This window comes from Canis aureus, chromosome 17 (assembly GCF_053574225.1).
Source record: "Canis aureus isolate CA01 chromosome 17, VMU_Caureus_v.1.0, whole genome shotgun sequence".
NCBI lineage: Eukaryota > Metazoa > Chordata > Mammalia > Carnivora > Canidae > Canis > Canis aureus.
The window spans coordinates 37653578-37674604 of NC_135627.1; the positions used below are offsets into that span (position 1 = coordinate 37653578).

The following is a 21027-nucleotide window of genomic DNA, read 5'->3' on the forward strand; positions in this document are numbered from 1 at the left end:
TTATTTTCATGGATTCATCTTACACTAAACTTGTGCCTATCGGCCATCCAAGAAGAATATGGGTGTATATGGATGCAGATACATAGTACATATATATGTGATATATAACAGATAAAACTCTTTATACAGTTGCGCTTCATTCGCTGATTATTGATGGATTACTGAAATGCTACACAAAAGAAACCCAAATAATTTGTCCTCTGTTTCTTTCTTTGTGGATTTGTAGTCTTTCTTGATAGGTCCCTTGCCTTAGAGATTTAAACAGATTGCTCATCCATTATAGTCTTTAGAAGTAATATGCTAAAAAGACCCTTATTTATAAAACCAAACATATGTCCAAAATTTTTTAGATCAAACAATATGTCAAATTTACACAGCTAATTAGGGAATTGAACTAAGTAGTGCTGATTCCTCTCTCTAAGTTCAAGCCACTATCCTGGAATGGAAGAAGCAAGAGGAAATGGTCAGAGATGAGGTCAGTTATACAGACAGTTTTTAGATCATTTAGGGCTAGGATGGAAAAGACAAGGAGTTTAAAGTTTTTCTATGCATTATGAATATGAATTAAAGGATTTTTAATAGAATAGGGGTGTATATTTATATTCATGTATCAAAAATATCTCAAGCTTCTTAGTGTGGAAGACTATGATGTGGAAGTAAAGAGAGCAGTTGGAGGCTATTTCAAAAGTGCAAATGAAAGGCTATTGTGGTTAGAACTAGCAGTCAGGTTCTTGAGGATTAACTAGACCAGTTATATTTATTTGAAGGATCAAGCCAAGAAGATTGGTATAAGGAATAGGTATCAAATATAAAGAAGGGAAGAATCAAGTACGAATACCATATTTGAACTACAAACTAATGTCTCCATTTACTCAGTGAAGGTGAAATTATGTATTAGATAGGAAATGAGAAACTATCAAGAGATCATTTTGAGGTGTTGATCATTATTTTTGTTGTTAACATTTTATTTCAACTTTTCTGTTTGAAGATGTTCATAATAAAGACAGGGAAAAATTCTGTTTTGAAAATGTAGTTGAAGATCATCAAAATGTCATGAATGAGTCCAAAATTGCAATTACATAAATTATAGGATTAATAAGTGTTATTAATCCAGTTTAAACCTGCTGAAGAAGGTGGAATTCAATAATACTATGTCTGGATTCACTTTTTAATGGGGGCTTGTAATTGAAAATTGACTTTCTGCAATGGTTTAAGGCACATATGGGGAATCTAAGTCAAGCTGTGGAGTAAAGAGGTGAATACATGAATCTGGAATGCTGGAGTAAAAGGGGGAAATCAAAGTTTAGCAATAGAAATGCAAGAGAGATAGAGAATGAAATGGATACAGTTAGAAAGAGGGAGACGGTGGCAAACAGGGATGGAGAGCTATGGCATTCCTTTTGTCATGGCTTTGTTAAATACATTGGTGGTGAGAGCCTAGCCTCAGTGGAAAGTGCTGTGATGATTATCTTCTCTAAGTCAGAGGTAAAGGTGAAAGACACTGCCATTAAAATAGACTGCTTGATTTCAACAGGAATGGTGTGATCTTGGGGTGATAGGCCAAGTCATTGTTTTTAGATTCCAGAAGAAGGGTTGCCATAGTTATCATAATAGGAGAAAAACTAGAATAGTGATCAGAATAGCCCAATCTACAGAAATATTTGATGATAGCAAATCCATAATCAAACACTCAGAATCAAATAGATGGCAGTCCTGAAGTTCATACCCGATCCGTGTAATCATAAAAAAGTAACACACCTGGTAAACTAACACTTGATTGGCTTACCACAATAGCATCCGGAGAATTTTACTCAGTTCTGAGAAGATGACTTCATTGAGACACTGGTACATTTGAGGGAGCAGTCTACAATAACAGCACAAGTCTATACAGTATTTTCCTTCTAGCCTTTGGAACAGGGAAAGTGCTGTGTTCTTGGGAATATTCAGCTTATTCGGAATCTATCTTATTCTTATATTGGTTCCCTGCATAAGGATCATTAGGGGAGAAATAGAAAATAGAAGTTTCTGTATTTCCCACATTTCATCAATTGTGTAAACCCAAACTAAATACACATGTATGTTGAAGACAAAGATACTAGAAATGTGATGAATTTTCTAAAGATTCAGGAATAGTGAATATAGTTGAATTTTATCAATGGTTCTCTTGGGGATCAGGTATTCTGCTCCACATATGATTTGCTTTGGTAAACAAGATGCTAACAAATGGGATGCAAGCTAAGCCTGGAAAAACAATTGTATAGTAAGGCTTGCTCATTAGCCCACTTTGTTTTTCTAATGAACCATCAAAACATGTCTTGGTAGCCTTCAGGAGGACAAAGTGTGAGGGGGTTGTGGAGAGCTGAGTTGTCCCATTTGAGGCTACCCTATACCATCCTGTTCTCCCATCTCAAATGTCTAAATGAGATTAGCAGACTGAAGTCAAACCTGGACCAGCTGAGCAAAACCACCCAATGGAACTTAGTTAGACTCATAAGAAATAATAAGGTTGTTGTCTTAAGCCAGTAAAATACTGCATATCTTGATAGGCAGTATTATTGAATAAATGGCTAAAAAACTCTCATAGGTGGTTACTATCCCATCTCCTTTATTTCATTTATTAACCAAAAGCTCAAGAGAGAGTGATCTTGTAATATGAAAGTGGATTATTTTAAGTTTAAGCAGGGAGTAACTTCAATTTCAGCTATTCATCCAGATGTTGTCTCCTAACTTGAGGAAATTAAACACAAATCAAATTCCAAGCACTTGTTTTACAACCAGTTATAAAACAAGGTGTTTTTTTTTTTTTATTGCTATTGATCTGGAAATTCAATCTCCCTCTCTCTCCTCATCACCTCTTTCTCAAATACTCAGAAGCAGTTTGCTTCCACGTGGCAAGAGAACAATAGATCTTCTCTATCTTGCTTCTAAATTTAGAACACATTTTAATTTGCAGGGATATTGATCATTGTACTGTCCCAGAGGACATCACAACTAATGATTTTATTCTCATAAGAAATCTAGAAAACAACATTCATTCCATGAAATTCTGTGATTCCATAAAAGTAAATGGCTTCTTTAGCCAGTGAATATGTTTTTGGAGGTCCAGGGATCTGGATATATTCAAAGGTTCCCTCGAAAATAAAGATAAGTTGTTATATCTTGGATCTCCTATTCAGAAAAAAAAGAGCAATGCAAACAAAGTCACTTTTGATTTTAGAAACAACGATTTACATTTCGATGTATCATGCTGACCATTTTCTGAGTTACTAAGATGCCCCCAGAAGAGGTTTGTCAGCTACCTTCAAAGGAGAAGTAGGCAAATCTACTACCTAAACTTCAGAAGCAATGGAAAGTGTTTGTGGCAAAACAGGTTACAACAATGACCTTGTGGTGAGCCCAGCACAGAGACTAAAAAGGGAGATTCTTAGGTTTTGACAGCAAAGGCATAACAGAAAAATTACATTTTTGACAAACAACACTCTTTAATACACAGTAGGTCTATATAGAGACTAAATGCCTAATCCAGGACTTCAAGTGACCCCATGCCCATAATTATCTGATTCACAATCTATAGAACAAACCATTGTCCAAAAAAAAAGTACTATATTCAGAACAGTTTCTGATGTCAGAAATAAACTGCATGAGCAGAGCTCACACAGCAGATCAGGGAATCTTGTGAGGTAACATAATACAACTTAACAGTGATAATATTTGTTAATAAACAAATGTAATTAACGTTTATTAATGATGTCATATAAATGCTTCAAATTCTCCAGGAAGGAAGTTTTAGGCCACATCAAGAGGTAAAACAAAACTATTGTTTTTGGCTTACAATGTTGAGTAGTTAGTTATATAGGAGGGAAATCATAAATGCCAACTATGTCTTGAGACCATGTAGAGAAATTAGTACTGAAATATCTCCTCCAATAGTCTTGATATATTTTAAGAGTTACTGCAGTATACATGTGTAAATAAATATACATAAAAATATACGAATGATATTATGTTTTAAAGTGGTCTTTCCATAAAAATTTTTTTGATGTATTCGTGGAAGTTAACTTTAAAATTTAGCCCAGAATTTAAAATTATGACAGTACCATGAAAAAAAATTTAAAGAGAAGGAATGAACATGATCCAGAGAGGGTGGATTTAGATTTGCATGTAGTAATTGCTAAAGTTTTAAAATACCCCCTCCTAAACTTTTAATGTTTGTCAAGAATGAACTATGTATATGTATAGGTTCGTTCTGAGATTCTACTGTCTTCCATTGATCAGTGTGTCTATGTCTTTGGGCAATACTACATTGACAACTATGAGGATGATGATTATTTTGCACTTTTAAATGGCTTAAATATTTTTAAGGATTTTCATAAGAGATACAAATTATTTTTTAAGAGATACAAATTATTAAACATAAATACAATGTTAGATTATTGAATTATGAAGTATAGTTCATGAAACTTATAAGAAAAAAATCCTTGGTGGAGATCCCTGGGTGGCTCAGCAGTTTAGCGCCTTCCTTTGGCCCAGGGCGCGATCCTGGAGTCCCAGGATCGAGTCCCACATCGGGCTCCCTGCATGGAGCCTGCTTCTCCCTCTGCCTGTGTCTCTGACTCTCTCTCTCTCTCTCTATGTCTATCATGAATAGATAAATAAAATCTTTAAAAAACTCCTTGGTAATGCCATTTTTACCACGTAATTAATTTTGAGATATTTCACTAATTTTCCTACAGATGAACATATTTATTAAAATGACAATAATAATAAGTTTTTATCACTGATTTTAGAATGTGATAAATTATTTCACCTGAGGTGCTAGTGGCTACATTTCATGCTTCAGATTCACAAATATACTAGAATTGTTTCTCCACATATATTTGATCATTCTAGGGTTTGAACTAACAGAGAAGCCCATATTCAGGAAAATCTCTTTTTACAATATGATGGCAGAAAAACACAAAAGCATGGAATGCAAGCAAATTTTAAGTCCCTATTGGTTAAACATTTCTCAATATGTTCATTGGTCAAAGCAAGTTACATGTTAACATGAATAAGCCCAAAGACAAAGTTTAAGAAGTATATCCCCGTATAGAAGTAAAGTAGAGGGAGTAAATATTTTTCAATAATATTCAAATAATCATGATCTGTCTACTTGTTCAAGTCTCTCTGACATGCAAAGTATAAGATCTCCAAAGGTTTTGTCAAAATCATGGCGTCAAGTTTGAAGTCCATGTTTTTGACATCTCTATGAAATATTTTTTTTAAGGATTATTTAGTTACTTAGAAAAAGAGAGTACATGAGTGGGGGGAGGGGCGGAGGAGAAGGAGAGAGAATATCAGCAGACTCTGCCGCTGAGCTTGGAGCCTGAAGCAGGGTCCCACAACCTTGAGATCATGACCTGAGCTGATTAAGTTGGACACTTAACCAACTGAGCCACCCAGGTACCCTGAATCTTTGTGGAATCTTGATGCAACCCCTTTTTATCTGAAGTCCTCTGAACCCAAAAGCCAACTTATTTTCTTCCCTCACGCTAAACATTAATGTATGGAACATATTGCCTCCCAAGGCAAACAGAAGTCCTTGGTCCTTAATAGTTCTGTACAAATATTACCAGGTATCCTTGCTCTGAGGAAGAGGAATATTTCTTCAGGAGGCCCAGGTTTTGTTACCACAACTCTTGGCTGTGCCCTCTGGAAGTTCTTACTCTATCCATCATGCTCCATTACCAAGTCTGAAAAAATTGATTAAGAATAAAATAATAAGAGAATTAAAGAATATGCCCTTTGGTAAGTCTAAGAAGTTCTCTCAACCTGATCCCTGTCCTTGAAAAATTGGGACCAAAAGACTTCTTATAACTTAAATAATTTGTTTCTTATGATCTGGCTGGCAGCACTTTGTGCAATATGGTTTTCATAAGTGTTTTAGTTTTATAAGTCTTAAATTTCAGTCAATTCTATGTGCCAACAACCACACCATCAATTATTTTCCAGACATTATCTCTCAAGACTAAACTATAGGTCCTTTGAGCAAATCAGACTGCTGTGAGACCACATCTTTCTTTGAATTCTTTTTTTTTTTTTCTTTGGATTCTTTTACACAGTTATAAGGGTTTGTTTGATACCAATTAATTCCTTTCAGAAATGGTAGGTAAAGGCATTTGAGCAACACATCTAATTAGGGCTTTTTGCTTATTATGAACAATAACGGTTATTATATTTTTATTTCGTGAAAGATTATTTTCAAAACCCATAAGGTTATGGGTTTCCTATGTTAGCTCAAAATTATGTTTGCAAACTGGAACATACTTTTGTGAACTTACTTCTATCTTCTAGTAAATTATGAAATACGGCTAGTAGCAACCAACTCATTATTTCAACATTTTGGCCTCAAGATCTCCAGAATTTCATTGAAAATATGTTGGGAACAGTTTCTGTGTTTTAGAATATCATAAGCAAAATTTCACCAAATATTTTGGCACTAAAGAAAATAAATTGCCATTTTTTCCTACCTCTGTTATCAGTTTTCTCTCACTTTAAGCACTTATTCCAAAATCCACAGCTATATATTCTAGGTTCTTTTTACAAACACCAGTTCTGTTTCTGTTGCCAATTTTTATATCACCTTTTTTATATCACACAAGAAAAGAGAAGCAAAAATAAAATTAAATTAAACAAAAAAAGAAAAAGTAAAAAGGTTCTAGCAATAGACAATTATTTTTTTCTCGTGGCTCTATGGTTTAGCCTAGGAGTGTCTGCTCCAAAGTATTCCTCTTGAGGCCAAGGCTGAAGGGCAAGAGTATTCAGTCACAGCTCTTCTAGAAATGGCTGATGTGCAAGATGACATACTGAAGGACACAAATGCATTCAAAACAATGTTAATGTCACATATGCTAACATCCCGTTAGACAAAGGAGTTACATAGACGAACTCAAATTCAACTTGTAGTGAATGCATTCCTGTCATGGAGTTCAGGGAGAGGGAGTTACCATTTTTCAATATTAATGTCTTAGTCCGTTCAGGCTGCTATAGAAGGAAACCATAGAGGAGGAGACGTCTGAACAATGGAACTTTCTCAGGGTTCTGGAGGCTGGGAAGTTCAGATCAAGGCACCAGCAGATTTGGTGTCTAGTGAGAGCTCACTTTCTAGTTCACAGCCATCTTTTTGCAGTACTCTCACGTGGCAGATGGGATGAGGGAGATCTGCCAGATTACTTTTATAAGGACAAGGAACTCTCATGAGGGCAGAACCCTAATGACCTAATCACCTACCAAAGGCTCCACCTTCTAATACCATTAAATTGGGGGTTAGGATTTCAACCTAAGAATTTTGGGGGGACACATTCTGTCCATAGTACAAAGTAATTTAATAAATCCTACTAAAAGGAAGTTTGATGAAATTATGTCTTCAACAGCAGTTGTTCAAGGGTGAAAAACAAACACAAGACAAGCATAAGTATATACTAATAAATTGTTATCCATCTGAAGTGTCATCCATTTGAAGTGTCATTCATTTGCAAGTGATTTTTCTTAGCTGCAAAAGTAAGAATACAAAAGGAGGGTGGGAATTATCTAACTCTATTGGCATGATATTCTCATAACAAATACTACTCATAAGTAAATCATTAAGGAGTTTCTGTTGGTTTTTAAGTATTTTCTCCTTAGCTTTACTTGTAGGAATGAAAGCATTTCATAATATTTGACTAAAACATAATTAAGCTTTTAAAAACATTATTGTTATGCACTCTTCTTGTCCAACAAAATAACAATATAAAAGAAGAAAAAGATCTGGTGGACTGGTGGTTCAAAACAAAGGTAAGGCAAAATGTATGCTTAGAATCATGATGAAGGAATGCTCCAGATTACACATGTGCAATCCACTCGAATAATCCTGATAGAATAACACAGACAGAATGCTCTAAAGGCATACCTCTAACGAAAAAAGTAGTATGATAGAGTATTTAACGTGTTCATTTTGAGAAGCTACTAGTTCATTCAGCTATTTCAGACTCTCTAAACAATGTTTTCTCTACATGTAGAAATCTTGAATAGTTTTCTATTTATACAAGATTTTTACCAAGGGATATATGATCTTTTTTTTTTGTGTTAACCCTGTTGTAATACACCCTTCAAATCTGGAGACTCATTTTTACCTATGGATCAGGTAAGTAATCTTTATAGGAATTTTTTTTCATTTTATTCTATGCTGTTTTCTTCTTTTAGAATGTCTATTATCCTCACTATAAGATACCTAGACTTACCTACCATCCAACTTGCTTTTCTCTCTATAATTAGCAAACACAATTTTATTTTTTAATTATTTTTAAAGATTTTATTTATTTATTCGTGAGACACACACACACACACACACACACACACACACAGAGGCAGAGACACAGGTAGAGGGAGAAGCAGGCTCCATGCAGCCTGAAGTGGGACTCAATCCTAGGTCTCCAGGAACAGGCCCTGGGCTGAAGGCAGTGCTAAACCACTGAGCAACCCGGGCTGCCCTCAAACACAATTTTAGATTAGAAGTTTATAGTAAGACACCAAAACAAAATAGACATAATATTTGAAACTTCTTTGCCAAACAACCACATACTTATTGTCAAATAATTTTGACCATAAACAGTTTCTTTGATCTCAAACTCCCACACATTCTCTGAGAACACAAAAATTTTGAGAGAATAGTGAAATCATTTTGTGAGATTTGAATTTTAGGAGAAATTTTTGCTGTGCTCCCTTCACCTTCCACTGAGGAAACCTGGTGCTAATCCCCTCACCTCACACCTAAAGAACAAGGCTCCAACCGCGACCTAAAAATGCCACTTGGGTGACAAATACTGGCTGGTTTCAGGGTGGTCTTCAACCTGACTTCAGCCTGAGAACCAATGAGGACAAGAATTTCTTTGGCAGCTTTGGTGCCAGAGCTGGGAAGTGTCATTACTATGGGGTTTGCTGACATTTTCATAGTTTATTGAGCAGGGGCTATGTATGCATTTCCACAAGTTGAGATGTGGTTCCCACATTCTCAGCAGGGCTATAGGGCTATACAGATGGGTATAAAAAGTCAGCAGTAAGAAACTTGAAATGAGTTAGCTGGGACTGAAGATGGAGGACCAACTGACACTCTAGAATATAGTAATCACAACAGTGAAGGAAAAATGCATTGAACCAGCCTGGCAAGAAATATCTGAACATCCTTAATTGTGTCCCAGGAGACAAAAAGTCATCTATAAACTACTGTGTGGCCAGTAGAGAATGAAGTAAATTTATGATAACACTAATGGGAGTACAAAGTGCCATACTTCTGGGCCTTTTCCTTCCAAAGGGATCAATAGCCAATAGCAATTATAGGAGCCAGTAATGCTTTTTCACACTCAAGCTGCCTGAGCTGTGAGAATGGTATAAACTTCTCACTGGTTCAGTTCAGAATTTTGATGAATATCTATGACTGAATTGGGTCTACGTTGGAAATTTGCAACAGTTTGCCACTTAAGATTAAGCAGACAACTTCTAGGAATTGCCAGAATTCTTATTAAGATGAGACTTGCTTTATTTATTTTTTAAATGTGGGGACAAGGGAACGATATTTTGCTCAATAAACTAAGGGAATGGTGAGGCAGCAATATAGTGAGACTTAAATGCATTGTGAGTTCAGCTGCTTCAAGATCATTTTTCATCTTTGTTATAATTTATTCTGGGTTGTCTAGTATTTCTTCCATTTTATCAACCTGTTTATCTATCTATTTGCCTATGCATCTATCTAACTAAAATTACCATGGAATTCACACAATATATAGAAGCATAGAAAATTAAGATTTTCAATGATTTAATGATTTTTCAATCATTCATCTTCATTTTTTATGTGCTTTCTCCATTCTTGTGAACTGGTATCTGCTCTAGCTTTAAACATTTATTGTGAGAGAGCAGACTATTCTTAGAAGTAATTGAGCCAGAGGTAAGGTTCTTAGTAAGATTCCTTGAGTTTCTTCTCAATATTCAACAGAATTAATTCTTTGCATATTCTGTCATTGTACTTATTTTACCAAATAATATAGGTTTTTCCTTTGGAACAGTATATAAAGAAGTATTTAACATGAAAAAAAATGAAATTAACTGAACTCATCTGTCATATTCTTATGCCACCTTTTTGCAAATCTCTGAATCTTGAATTTTTCATAAATCATGGTTTCACACACCATAGGACATACTTCTGACTGTAATCTATGTCCATCCTAAATTATGGCAATATAAATGATCTAATACTCCAGAGAGAATTTTGGATAATTTATTCAAATATATATGTCTATTAATATGAACTAATTTCACTTTTATTCTATCAATCAGCAGGACACAGAGCTCACACTGAGTTCATCAACTCCTAGAACATCAGGTATTATTCAAATAAGCTATTAATTTGAGTTCATGCCTTGTTATACCATATAAATTAATGTAGTGCATTTTAGAGTTTCATTTTTTTAAGGAATGCTATTAATTCAGCTTGCTACATTTAGACCATCAATTTAATATTGTGAAGCAGTTTTAAATCCCAGTATTTTATTTAATTCATTAGACATTCCGTAAATTTTTCTATATCCAGAGTTTTGAAAACAATATCTCATTTTAATTTGATTAATTTATAAATCACATGAGGCTATCTATATAATGACAAAAGAGGCTTCACTTAACTTCCATATTGATAGTTGTTATGTAAATGGTTGTATTCTACTACAGTTCACAACTTGAACATTTTCACAAGGATATCAAAAAATATTTTTAGAGGTTTGCTAAAATAAATATATCATATTCTCAATTGATATTGACTTTGTTCTATTTAATGCCAAATTCAATGGACATTTTTACCTCTTACATTCTTTGACTTCATAGCAGAATTGGTTACTATTTGATTAGTTAATGTTCTTTTGGTTGCAATAGACGAAAACCTAATTCATAGTAGTTTAGGATAACAGAGGAATTGGTTGCATCTTTAATTTCTTTCTTCTTTTTTTTTTTTTTTAAACTTCTTGTCCGAAGCACTGTTATTTGTTGGCTGGAGTGTTAAAATAGCTTTCTAACTAATTTCCTTTCTCCTACTCTATTCAGTGACTTCTAAGACCTTAAAAAACAAAATCAGATCATTCTATCTCCTAATCTCTGTTACATAGCCTTTGATTCACCATAAGGTTGAACAGATTTCAAACATGTTAGCCATCTTGGACATATATCTTACTCTCATTTCCCTACCTTCCTGAATTCTAGCACACAGACCATCTTTATGCTTCTTGAATACATTAAAATTCTCCCAAGTTCTAGTCTTAAATTAGTTGCTTTCTTTGTCAAGAATGGTTTGCTTCCTGACGTTCTCCTAGTTGATTTTTATATGACCTTGACTCAAACATCTTTTTTCTCATTGTCCAATGAAAATTACTCTTACCATCAAGTCACTTGATGTGAAGCAGTTACTTCATTCTGCTTTATTTCTTTTTGACATGCATCATACTCTACTATTATATTATCTTGTTTATGTATTTATATACTTATTTATAATGTAAACCAGATTAGAGATCCTATTTTTATAAAGACATTTTTATTTATTTATTTATTTATTTATTTATTTATTTATTTATTGGAGAGAGAGAGAGAGAGAGAGAAAGTGAAGAGAGGGCATGGAAGTGGGGAGGAGGGACAGAGGGAGAGGTAAAAGCAGAGAGCAGGGGCTGGGGCTCCATCCCCGGAACTGGGATCATGACCTGAGCCAATGGTAAATGCTTAACTAACTGAGCCACCCAGGCACCCCAAGAAGAGATCCTGTTTTATTCACAGCTGCATCCCCACACAAAGAAGACAATACCTGGCAATTGATTGAGCTTCATTAAATAAAGCACAAAGGATTGTAAAAACCCTGGAGAAAGGGGAGAGAGAATATCCAGTTTCTTTCAACCGACTTATTCCATAATGCTAGAAACAAAGGTCCTAGAAACTCTAACATTTTTATCTTGTTATCTCTTGATATGAATAGATTTCTCCATCCCAGATGAATTTCAGAAAATTTCTGGAGAAAGGCTATATGATTATTCTCACTGTGATCACATACCTCAATGTCTAGATGAATTATTAAAAATGGCAAATTTAATATACTGTGCTGGAGCCTGCTGGTGCCAGTTGATAGCAGTTTTCTTCTCCCTTTGAGCACTCCACTAACTGGATTTCACAAAGCCCTAGCTTTGAGATAGTTGTTGTGTATGAAATATGTGTGGAAGTGATCTGTATCAGCTGAGGTGGATGAGAGGGGAGGGCTTATCTTATTCTCTTTACCCTGCTGACAGCCAGATAGAAGACACAACTCTTAGAGGAGTCAGAGGTCAGAGGGTGTAGTGAGTTCGCTAATGGAAGGAAATTGGACACTAGAATAATTGCATGAAGGTGACCCATTGAATTTTAGTCAACTGTATCTTCAGTTAAAAAATACACTTTTATTGTGATAATCTACTGAAACTCTAGTTTTGTTTGTTTGTTATGTATGTTATTATTTCTGCCTCTCCAAAAAATATGTATACTTCCATTTCTCAATTTTCTAATGAAAGTCTAAGTTTTTTTTTTTTTTTTTTTTTTTTTTTTTTTTTTTTTTTTTTTTGCCCTTTCACAATGAAGAATGCAGCCAGAAGGTACCGGCTGAGGATCCTCACAAGAACATGATCAATGCTGGTGCCTTGGTTTCAGATTTCCAGACTCCAGAACTCATATCCACATTTCAGTTTCTGTGCCTATAAAGAGTTTTAATTCATCATGGATTGCCTTTCATTAGACGAAATTCAGCTGAGGGCTCACCAGGTTACTCATGAGTCTCTGGAAAATAAAAGAGAATCCTGGGTTTAACCATTGAGTCTCAAGATATTAGAGTCAAGACTAACACTATACTCAATGAAAAAGGGGTGAAAATAAATCATATAGAAGAAGACATGGGCCAAATAAGTAGAGACATGAGAGAGGCAGAGAAATCTTTGGCAGAACTTAACAAGTGCTGTGGCCTTTGTGTCTGCCCATGTAATAGGATAAAGAGCTTTGATGCTGGTAAGGCTCATAAGGCAACATAGGGAGACAACTCTTCTAGCAAATATTTAAGTAGCCAGGCCATGTGACAAGTCATCAGCCTCAGCAAGCAACCACAGGAGCTATCAATGGCAGATACATTAAACATACAGTCAGTGATATGGAAAAGATGAAATGGAAGAGAACCTGACTCAAGTGAGCAATATCCTATAGGGGAAAAAAAAAAAAGGCCTTTGACCTGGGCAATGAGATTAAGGCCCCAAACCGACAAATAGACCAGATCCCAGAAAAGACTGTGCTACCAACAATGATCATATTAACATTCTCAGTGTCAGAACAAAGAAACTAATTGACAGCAGGATCTACTATACTTTATCATTTATTCACTTTCTTATCTCCACTTTCAAGTCATTACCTTTTGAGAGTTTGAAATTTTGGTTCTATACTCTTCTAACTGGGAGATAATATAAAAGAAAGGTTAGGAGTGATAGTCTCTGTATGGATTTTTTTTGTATATTTCTATGTATTTTTTGTTTTTAAATTTAATTTAAATTTAATTAAATAACATATAGTATATTATTAGTTTCAGAGGGAGAGTTCAGTAATTTACCAGTTACATATGACAGTGCTCAGGGCAGCCCAGGTGGCTCAGCAGTTTAGCACTGCCTTGGGCCCAGGTCATGATCCTGGAGACTAGGGATCGTGTCCCACTTTGGGCCCCCTACACGGAGCCTGCTTCTCCCTCTTCCTGTGTCTCTGCCTCTCTCACTCTCTCTCTCTCTCTGTGTCTCTCATGAATAAATGGATAAAATCTTAAAAAAAAAAAAAAGTGCTCGTTCTATCAGGTGCCCTCTTTAATGCCCATTACCCAGTTACCCCATCCACACCCCCTCTAGCAACCATCAGTTTGTTTACTAGAGTTAAGAGTCGCATATGAGGGATCCCTGGGTGGCGCAGCGGTTTGGCGCCTGCCTTTGGCCCAGGGCGCGATCCTGGAGACCCGGGATCGAATCCCACATCGGGCTCCCGGTGCATGGAGCCTGCTTCTCCCTCTGCCTATGTCTCTGAGTCTCTCTCTCTCTCTCTCTGTGACTATCATAAAAAAATTAAAAAAAAAAAAAAAAAAAAAAAAAAGAGTCGCATATGATTTGTGACTGTCTCTGATTTTGTCTTATTTATTTTTCCCTCCCTTCCCTATGATCCTCTGTGTTGTTTCTTAAATTGTAAATATGAGTGAAATAACATGATAATTTTTCTTCTCTGATTGACTTACTTCACTTCGCATAATATCCTCTACTTTCATCTACATTGTTGCAAATGGTAAGATTTCATTTTCTTTTTAATGTCTGAATAATATTCCATTATTTATATACGTCACAAATTCTTTATCCAATCATCTGTTGATGGACATCTGGACTCTCCATAGTTTGGCTATTGTGGACATTGCTACTATGAACATTGGGATGCTGGTGTCCCACTTCTGTTGTTTTTATATTTTTCTTTCCCTACAAAGAAGACTGTTGGCCTATCTTTTAGTATTTTCTTTCTCAGTTCATACTCTTAGGTGGGTTTTCATACATCATATATAGTGCTGTTTTTCATTCTCTTTGTTGATTTTATTGGGTTCTTTTGCTTTCAAGATTTGGAATCATAACCAAAGACAGACATGAAAAAGGAAGTTTGGGTGGGGAGGGAGTGGCACAAGAAGAGGCAAGAGATTATAAGAGTTTGGATCGCAGTAAAATCCACAGGCCACAAAGCAAAAGTTTCAGAGCCACAGTAAATATCTAATTGTGTTTAGTTTTTAAGTTACAAATATTGCCAATTTATGCTAATTCTTGGTTTTAGAGATATTAATCACAATATTCTTTCATATATGATGACTTTGCAACCCCTCCTGTGAAAAAAAAGAATGAGTTTTCTTAATGTGAGCTTAATTTCTGAACTCTTGGTGACTTATATGTATAAATCGATAATCTGATCTCATTAATATTGTGCCATACTAGAATGCTTTGTATAAAAAATGGATTTTTATTTTCATATTATGGTATTATGTTCCCATTACAGGCCTGTTAACCTCATAAATTTATCATTGGCCTTTGATGTAAATATGTATGTGTAACATGAGAATTTGTCTTTAAAGCAGGACATAAATTTTTTGGAAAAGTTTGACAAGGAAATCATGTCAATTCAGATATACTTCAATGCCCAGAATTATGTTCAGAAAGGAAAAAAGAAACTCATTTTGATCTCAGGTAGAAAAATAGATTGCTTTGAGTTTTATATAGATTTAAACTTTTAAAAAGCTAGAATTTATTCCTCTTAACTAAAAGTAATTTAGAAACTTAAAAAGTCTGAGGCTTTTTATTTGTATATGGTGCATAGATTTGAGTTCCTAATCAATTTAAAAATAAATAAGTAATGAAAATTTGTTATTTTTATTGAAAAAAAATGAAATACATCTATATATCACTGTCCTCTTTTATAATTTCATATTATTTATAAGAGAGTAACTACTTAAGGTACTTGCAAATAAATCAACATGCATACCACTCCTAGCTTTGGCGATTTTTGTTTTGTTTTGTTTTTATAATTTTCCATATCTTCTATATTAATAACAGTCAGTATTTTTTTTTTTTGCTGTCAACTTAATATAGTCTTCCCAACTGACCTTACTTACTCTTAATGAAAGCATAGCCTCCTTCCTTTCACTAGTTATATTCCATCTTTTTACTTAAAGTAGTCAATTGAAAATGATTAAAACTAACAAAAAGCTCTTTAAGAATGATTGTATTTTACTTTTGGTAAGGGCACAATTCAACTGGTAGATGGAACTTTGAGGACATGTTACAGTATGGCCTACTACCAGAAAGTTTTTAATATGTGTAAATATCTTGTCATGGCTTTTTTAAATGAGTGGAGAGAGTACAAGCCAGATTATTGATTAAGAAAAGATCAATTTAGGGACACCTGGGTGGCTCAGTGGTTGAGCATCAACCTTTGGCTCAGGGCATGATCCCTGGGGTCCTGGGATTGAGTCCTACATTGGGTTCCCCTTAGGGGGCCTGCCTAAGAGATAGTCTCTGCCTCTCTCTATGTATCTCATGAATAAATAAATAAAATCTAAGAAAAAAAAAGAGAGAAAAGGTAAATTTAGAGAGTTGATAATTTTCTACTCCTCTCCGTCACCACCCATACCACCACCCTGGTCACAAATCCATTTATGTTCAATATAGTTCTTAAATGTACAATGGTATTTAGTATTGTTACCCTTAGCTAGTTTCTCTTTTTTAAGATTTTATTTATTTACTCATGAGAGACAGAGAGACAGGCAGAGACATAGGTAGAGGGAGAAGCAGACTCCCTACTGGGAGCCTGATGTAAGGCCAGATCCCAGGACCCTAGGATCATGCCTGAGCCTCCCTGAGCTGAAGTTAGATGTTTAACCACTGATCCACCCAGACGTCCTGCCCTTCGCTAGTTTCTAGAGACAAAACCAAGGAAATCTTTCTCAATTACCTTTCTTAAATTCACACTCATCATTTCAGTATTGATTCAAAGATCTCATCAGATAAATATTAAAATATTCTGTTACAGTCTCCTGTTCTTCATAAGGCATTGCTTCTTCTTTATCTTATTTAATAAGAGTGTGAAAGTGTGTAGGAAAACTGCTTAATGTAATGTATCTGTAGATCTCTCATACTGCACAGGAATATAGACCATGAGATACTTTAGAGAAGACACACTATTTTATTCACATTTAAAATTAATTTTAAAAAATTAGTTTAAATGTTTTCAGTTTAAAAAAATAAAAAATAAAATAATTCAGTTTTGAGTAAATTCAATATTGTAAATATTCAATAAAATTCTAGGAATTTTAGCTTACTAAGCTCTAGGAACTCTGCTAAATGTTTTACGTGGGTTATTTAACTTCCCAGTTAAAGAACTCTACGAAGTTCATCCTATTAGTAATTCTTTTTTTTTTTTTTTTAAGATTTTATTTATTCATGAGAGAGAGAGAGAGAGAGAGGCAGAGACACAGGCAGAAGGAGAAGCAGGCTCCATGCAGGGAGCCTGATGTGGGACTCCATCCCAAGTCTCCAGGATCAGGCCTTGGGCTGAAGGCAGCGCTAAACCTCTGAGCCACTCAGGCTACCCATCCTATTAGTATTTCAATTTTATAGATGGTATGTTGAAAGTGAAAAAAAAAAATCTACATTTTTGCTCAAAGAATGTCTTGCAGGTAGTAAATGTTTGAGCAGTCTGTCAAGGCAAATGATGGTGAACACTTGATATAACATCCCTGTTCTGGTGTTTATAAATTACTGGGGTGATCATACATCAGTCAAAGGGTTTTAACACTGAATGCATAATTGTACATTGGGATAAATGCACTGAATCAAAGAATGTATTGCTTTTGATTATATTCTATGTTTTTATATTTGAATTCATCACATGGATTACATTTATTTTTTGCTATGAACTATACATTTATAATCTTGTCTTATATTACTTTGCAGATAACAAATATTATCCATGATAGATTCATTTAATTTAAGCAATGAATGCCAATTAGTTCCAAATTCTAAAAGTTATCAAAATGTGTTAGTTTAATTGAGAAAGACTATGTTCTTAGACTTCATATCTGAAATAATAACAGTGCTATAAAGATTCATTGTCTTTCTTCCTACCCTATTTCTGTACTTATACAAGCATGTCATATATATTTGAAAATGTTTCATTAAAAGAATTACCTAAAATGAGATTTTCTTTCTGATAATCTTTTATTAAAAGTGCAGTTTCTTAAGAGAAATGTTCTTGTAAACTTGTCATTGTAATATTATTAGTGAGAGTTTTGACCTCACTCTTTAAACTTCACATTTTACCTATATTTACTCTTTAAATAAACCACTACGTGGGGAAACTGGTGAATATATATTTTGCTATTATCAATGTTTCTGATTTTTTGTGGTTGCCCCTGAATCCTATCGATCTTAATCCTGAGTCATACTTACTGGGTAGAAATCAATATTAATCTATTAAAACTGTCACCAGTGAAATAGCAGACTGGTTTTCTGCTTGGAGTTAATTTTCTGAATGGATCTATATTTCTGGTGGATCCATTGTTTTTATGATTTTACTGATGCTTGTAATAGTAATTAGATAACCATGTAGGACAGTCTAAAAGTCATGCATGCTATATGTCAAGAAAGAAAGTCACAATCAGTAGGGTAAACTATTTTTTTTGAAAGAAACTGTTATCCCACAAAGGAAAACTATCATTTTTTATGAATGAAAGGATTATTTGGGAAAGGAGAGTTTTGTCTTAGGGCTTTTTCAGATCTCAGATTCTGTAAGTGAAGCCAAAAAGTAAAACGTTGCCAAATAAATACAAACATACATAAATGGAACAGATTTACCATCCAGAATTAAAGGCAGATATACTCAGGAACCTAATATGTATTTATAAGCCTCTGGGGAAGGGATGCTTTAGTTTGCAAATGAAATTGGCACATATAGCTTTCTATTGAAAGAAAGGCAAACATAAATCCATGCTTCGCATCAATGCCAAATTGATCCTTAATGAATAAATACATTCATTGAAACTAAAACATTAATATATTAATAAAAAATTGAAGATAATACTTAAATATTTGTAAAATCTTACAGTGGGGAAGATATTTCTAAGTAAAACCTTCTCCTATGCCTCCTCCCAAAATATTCAAAAGCAAACTGGAATCATAGCAGCTCTTAAATTATCCATGTCCTGAAACTCACTTTTAAATAAACTTACTGGATATGAGGAGAAATTCAGTGTATGGCTGTAAATGCTTGGTTTACTACATATACATATTTTGTAGTAAATCACCAATAAACAAATTATTCCTTAAGAGGAATAAAAATGCTTAGACAAATTTTAAAGTGAGTCAGATATAAAGCACTGAAGGAAAATATTACATATGTCATGGCTCTAATCAATACTTTTACTCTTTGAATAAATACTATATTAATCACTACTACTGGCAATTCTCAAAAAAGGAGGGAAAACAAATTCGGCTCATTAATTATGTCTCCAATAAGTCTTAGAATCCCAAATGGAAAAGACAGAGATACTAAACAATGTGAAATTTAAAAATTTACATAACAAAATGTATCATTAAAAGATAAACTGAAAATGCCAGACTAAAGAAGAAAAAAATATAAATTATATGAAAAGGGTCCTTTCATAAGTATTTACAAAATATTTTTAAAAAGAGAAAAGATTATAGCAATATTCAGAAAATAAAATTAATATAGGCAAAAAAAGGCAAGTGTTCAGATAGATACTAAGTCTAAGAATTTACTGGTAAACAGAAACATGGAAATGAAAGCAAGAATTAGATAATATCCTTAAAATCAAGCCACAAAGTTGGTTGCCGCTGGCAATACAGTATCATTTTTAAGTTTGAGATAACACTATGTACAATAAAGTATTCCAATTAGGGGTGATTATAAAATAATATTTGATATGATTTTAATCAAAGCTACAAATCATATGCTCATGCAGAGAATTTTTCTTCTGTAAATTTCTTTTAGATTTTTTTACCTAAAATGTTATTGTTTTGTTTGTCTATTTAATAAAACAGGTAGAAGTTGCTATTCTCACTAGGGAGCTGAGAGATTAAAATTGCCTTTATGTAACTTGCTCACTCATTGGTGAAATAATAAATACTATGAGTCTGATCAGTCACATATAGTCTCTGATCATATGACAATGTTAAATATTTAAAAAAAGAATTTCAAAAAGATATCTTAATAGTATGAATTCATTAGTATGTTCAAGTGTGGTTCCTGCTGAAAGTGAAATATGTTATATTATCTGCTATCAAAAGTTTTGTTTGTGTGTTTTGTTCGTAATCTAACTCTAAATTCTAATAAATCTGATACTTGGAATTGATTTTGCCTATAAGTGATGGTGACAATAATCTTTACTTTATGTACAAAAAATTTAAAAAACAACCTTAAGGAAAGTATACCATTAAAAGCCAATCTAACCAAAATAATTAAATGCTTTAAAAATTAAGCAAATAAATTCCTTGCTAAAAAAAAAATCATTGTATTATCTACTACAACTCCAGCTGGAAATTTAACATATTAATAATACTTTTGTCATATCAGATGTGATTCCTAAATAACAACTGACATATATCTTTTAATTCCTTTCAAGTTAAAGGAAAAGCCCTGAGACTGTTTTCCTCCTTCACTGAAGGTGTGCAAACACCATCAAAAAGTGTTAGACTTTTGTTTCCTTTAATTTTGTATCTTTTTTTTCATGGTCATTCTCCACATAGCACTGATTCTTCCTATTGTAGAATTCTTTTTTTATATACCTTAGGAAGATAGTCTAATTGCCCTTACATGACTGCTTTGTCATTACCAAAAAAATCCTCTTACTGAAAATTCATAATTTTTTGGTCTGTGCCTTTAAAAGCATCATATATTTATATTTCTTCCAGGTTTATGAATGTCCTTTCCACAACTCCCTTCCTCCTCCAAAGTATTGATGAACAAAAGATATATATGTTCACATAAGGAGGTAGTTGTTATCTAGTCTAATCCTAATGTGTATGACAATATATTCTCTATTGCCACTGAAGATATTTTGAAGCAATATGATTTAAACCTTAGGTTTGCCTTAGTAAAGTAAAAAGCAAGAGTGTTTCTTTATAAAAATTAAGTGTTTTTTAGTGATATCCATTTCATATCACCTTCCCATAGTTATATCCTGAAAAAGCAGAAACAAATTTATATCCTAGTTTAGTATACTTTTGTTATGGATTATTTTTTAAAGAAGCACAGTGAGAATGAACAATGAATAGAATGCATAATGTATGGGAAGATGAACAGTGAATAATAAATTTTTAACTTAAACAAGAACCTATTTCTCTCGAGGCTCAATAGTTTGATCAACACTATGTGTTTTAAAATGCAGCTTAT

General features: G+C 33.9%; 1 pseudogene; it reads left to right on the forward strand.

Annotated features, from left to right (window-relative positions):
- The first annotated feature begins 12786 nt into the window (after positions 1–12786).
- On the forward strand, positions 12787–13515 carry LOC144287629 (synaptosomal-associated protein 23 pseudogene; annotated as a pseudogene).
- The last annotated feature ends 7512 nt before the right edge of the window (positions 13516–21027 follow it).